This window comes from Haemaphysalis longicornis, unplaced genomic scaffold, assembly GCF_048455015.1.
Source record: "Haemaphysalis longicornis isolate Haplotype H1 unplaced genomic scaffold, Haemaphysalis longicornis Haplotype H1 scaffold_14, whole genome shotgun sequence".
Classification (NCBI taxonomy): Eukaryota; Metazoa; Arthropoda; class Arachnida; order Ixodida; family Ixodidae; genus Haemaphysalis; species Haemaphysalis longicornis.
In genome coordinates this window covers 13,976,893-13,981,548 of record NW_027526245.1, presented here as the reverse complement: position 1 = coordinate 13,981,548, position 4,656 = coordinate 13,976,893, and the positions used below count along the sequence as shown (strand labels likewise).

Sequence of the window (4,656 nt, the reverse complement as noted above, 5' to 3'; positions counted from 1 at the left end):
AGCAAGAAATGCGCAAAACAATGTTGTCAGCACCGTCAGCACGGCCAAAGGCCCTCGATTTTTCAGACCAAAGTTGGAGACGTTTTGAGGCAAAAACGACAGCGTTGCCAGCATAGTTTGGTGCGTTTAGGCCGATTTGGCGGCGGTCGCGGGCGGGTTTTAGTCGGACGCGATTTTGTGTAGGCGGCGTCGACAGCATCAACAGCATTGCGTAGTTTATCTCCTGTGGGTAGGTAACCGACGTGTTTTCGGTTTAGCGTACGTGTGACTCATATGTACTGAGACTATTTGAGCAAGATGTGGCAACGCTCAAACAACACTTGCGCGCAAGCTCGAATGCGACTGATCGCATGCGCGAGGACGCCAAGGAGTCTGCTGATCCGTACTGGGCGCACAGAAAAATGAATCTCCGTATGATCTCCGTGCATGTTTGCGCTGTGCCGCTTTTTTTGCCATTCTGTGACATTTTGCGAATCGCTCAATGCTTTTCAAACAACGTGAAGTGAACTGTCGCTTTAGCTCAATGTAAAACCTTTATTTACACACACACAAAAAAAAACATCGCATGGGCCAACGCTTTTATTGCCGGTGAGTCGCGGCGAAGCACAGGATCGAAAGAGCGCGGTCGATCGCAGGCCAACAGACTGGAAGAATGCATGCCAAGGGAGTATGCGGAATACAGTCCGCGGCGTGTCCCGTTTTCCTTTCTGTCTGTATTCGTCAAGTTTCCACCACTTTCAAAGGGAAAGCTTGCGGGACTGAATGCGAGTATTGAATGGGCAGTAATTTACCGCACAGAGCGCGTGAGAAGACAACACTGACTTGTTGATTTATTGTGACTGATTAAAAAAGAAACCGCATTTTGTTACCTATTTTTTCGTTCTACCTTCACGAGCGATTGCGCGAAAGTTCGAAGCACGAAGGGCTGTAAGAAGTTCCATTAATAAAACAACTGGAACCGAGCGATTATAAAAGCTCTTTTTATTTCTCTTCGAACGGGAACCATCGCTGGCTGCCACTCCGTAGCCTGTAGTGAACTTGCGGTAGTCAAGGTCAAATCGGAATCGCTGTTCTGGCGTCAGTTCAGGGCCAATAGATAAGGTGCTTAACGTGAAGAAACGAATGACGGCTTCGCAAGCGCCCGGGGAGGCAGTTGCTCAGCGCGTGCATCCGAGTTGTATAACTTGTATACGTTTTGCACGCACGCAGATCTGAGCCGGAGACTGCACACACACACTGCGCAAGTCAGGCGCCAGGGCCTCGCCACCTCCTAGCACACTTTAAAAAATCGAAACCAAAACTGAAGTACGAACTTACTCTTTCTCCACTAATTAGAGTTTAATTACACTAAACAGTTTTTATGAAGCTAGTTTTAATTACTGAGGCAATTATTTGTAACTATTTTGCTTCAGTTCTTTGTTTTAGTTAAATAATTACGGCAGAAGTTTTTAGAAGGCTGAATACAATTGATCTGGCAACCATGAGAATTGTATCATGTCAGCGCCCACAATTCGTACGGTCTCGGAGCTCGCTTTACCCCCCTGGTGAAAATTGTGTTAAAATTGTGTGAAATTAGCGACATCCATTGCGGAACTTCTTTCTCGTCGTTCGTTTTCAATTCTTTCGGTTAGATGGCGCCACTTGCTGGTTCTCAAACTTGACGCTGATGTGTGGCGCGCAATTCGAACTCTCCAAAATGGCTGGCGTCCGCAAAAAAAAAAAATTCTATAACTTTGCGTACACAATTGTGTACGCCGTGTCTGAAGGGGATAGATACGTTTTTTCACCACGAGGGCCACATCCGCGCACTGTTGATATGACGTTCAAGCAATGTTTCTGTTACGAAGCAATAATATTGCAGCAATGTACAGGTAACTTACAGTTACAGATATACATGCAACAATAACTAGATGAAAATAATATAAGTTAACTTTTTCCTAGAGAGACGATTGTTGACGGACTGATAAGCGAGCAGTTCAAACCTCGTCTGAAAGGTATAAACCGGCATTTTAGACCTGTATATTCATACATTTGATCTCTACACTGATCAACACACACAATTAAGGCAGTCCGGCAAAATAACGAACTAAGAAATGGCGGAATTTTAAAGCAAGGAACATGCAGGCAGCTAGCGTAAATAACAACACTGACACTGTTTAAGATGAAATGGCATGTGCTTTCTATTTTACTATTAACAATCGAGCCAAATACGTATACTGTTAAAGCCTTGAATTTCGCAAGTACGCTGTTTCAGACGATGCCTTCGTTTTTCTCCTCCTGGCCTTGCTTGTTCTTTTGTCTTGACAATTATACTTGACGGCCATGAACCCAGTAACATAGGGTTGTTACTGCATCGCTTCTGCGAAAAGAACGAAAGCTGTAGTTTAGTTACAAAGTTGTTACAGCATAGACAATACCTCACCTCTCAGAACACCAGGACTTCTGGTATACAATATGGCCGCATCGATTTTCTTGTACTGGCAGTTCAGATGAGAGTTTACAGCCATTCCTGGAAAACAAACAAAGGGGCATTGCTGTAACACATAAGCTTCTCACTTTGGATGACGTTTTCTTCCAGATGAGCTTATTCGTGTGTCAGTTTTGTGGTGCTGGTAAATCTGAAGACATTTCTGAAAACAAAACAGAGTATATAGAAGTGGTGCAGAAAACTGAAGTGAAGCGAATTTTAGCTAATGGGGAAAATCTTACCTTTAGGAAGGAATATAGCAAAACAGGCTTCTCCACTTTACACTTTGTCTTGCTTGTTTAACTTTTTCTAATGCCTGTGTCAACTAAATTTATGACACACACATCGCATGAGTGGGTTTCTCAAGCATACTTGGAAAACAAAAAGGACAAAGGTACTTAATTATATAAAATAAAATACCTCACAGCTTTCTTTACAGGCCATTGAGTAATTAAGTGAAAAGCCTTCAGACAGCGTACCAGAGAATTTTCAATTAACAAGAGAAGCCGACCAACTGATGACGACGTGGCACGTCGGCAATATTAATTGAAAGAAGACGATAATTGCCTCAGTGCCCATAAACATAAAAACACAACGAACAAAAATGAGAAAACAGGCAATTGTCAAGAATGGAAACATTACACAAATTATAACCATGTATTTCCTTGGTTGCCTAATTTAAATTTACCGTTTGCTCTCGAAAAATGTGCTTAAAACTGGCATTGAGCTGTTTTATTTTTTTTTGCGTATGCCATTTTCTTTATAATTATATAAGCATCCGACAAACACCAGCTTTTCACATGGAAAGTTTGTGAATACTACAAAGACGTAAGGCATTGTTTTATATCGTAAGATGGTTAGCATAAGCAGCTGATAACATGGCCTAACTGCAACGCTAAATATAGTGTTCTGGAACAGCATGCCGCTGAAACTCGCGTGAAATTAAACATGACAACGAAGTTAAACTTATTAGTTTTATTTCACGCGCGCGTGAGCAGCTGTGGCGAGAAGTAAATTAAAAGCCAATCGTACGTATCAAGGTTCTTGCAGAACCTACACTCGATTTCAGCATCAATGACATCATAACAAAAAATCTACTTCTGAGCGCCCACCTCATTTCGCATTATATTCTTTCCATAAAATTTAAGCGCTGAATACATGTTCCACCTTTTACAACCGTACGCATTCACAAAAGCAAGAAGGATATGCTCAGAAGCTAGAAACGGGAGGGTAGTCTTGTTCCCACTCTTTTACGAAGTAAACTGCGTTCGAAAGAACGAGGCGAGCTCATAAAAACGAGCGCTTACCTTCACTGGTCGGTTGCTATGAACTTTCCAGCCCACAAATATTCGCCGTAACATGCGGCCACACAACAAAATTTCGTATAGGCCTCCTGCGCTGCCCAGGGCCGGCCCCAAGTAGCACAGAACATTAGAATAACGTTATCTGGAAGTTGCGAAAGTTTAAATAACGTTAAATGTTATGTAACGTTTAAAAAAAACATTCAATGTTTATGTTATGTTAGAAACATTATTTTTACGTTGAAAACAAACATGTACGTGAACGTTTTGTTCCCAACACTTATTTAACGTTTACGAAACAACTTAAAACCAATGTTAGAAATACTAATGTTATTACAATGCTCATACTCAACATTAAAGTAATGTAAATATACAAACATTATAATAACGTTCAGGACATGTTCAGGAAACAACTTATCACCAATGTTAGAAATGGTAAAGTTATTAAAATGCTCAGGACTCAACATTAAAGAAATGTACAAATTGAAACATTATAATAACGTTCAGGGCATGTTCACGGCAGAACATTAATGGGATGTAAAAATGTAAACATTATTATAATGTTAAGAAGTAACCGCAAAGCAACGTTATAGGTAACATCTTTATTGCAACATTATTACAATGTTCAAGGCATAACGTTGAAGTAACTTTAGAAATTTAACGTTATTAAAATGCTCGAGGTAATACTGTCAGGTAACATAATAAATCTGAACATAAGCATAACATTTAAGTTACAACGGCAGGGTGATGTTATGCTTGAAGCATTAACGACATGTTCAAACTAATTGCACAATACAACTGGCTTTTACCAAGGTCTTCAGGGGTACAGGGGGTCAAAACAAGTCTTCCCCCCGAAATTTCTCGTGAGGGAGGTGGGGAGGAGGGGGG

At 41.1% G+C, this 4,656-nt stretch overlaps 1 long non-coding RNA gene across 1 annotated transcript; it reads right to left on the bottom strand.

Annotated features, from left to right (window-relative positions):
* Positions 1-2,422: 2,422 nt before the first annotated feature.
* On the bottom strand, positions 2,423-3,202 carry LOC144164974 (uncharacterized). Its single transcript, XR_013321286.1, has 3 exons — positions 2,710-3,202; positions 2,557-2,630; positions 2,423-2,509 (listed from the first exon to the last, which is right to left on the bottom strand). It is a non-coding gene; the product is annotated as an uncharacterized LOC144164974 (long non-coding RNA).
* Positions 3,203-4,656: the final 1,454 nt, after the last annotated feature.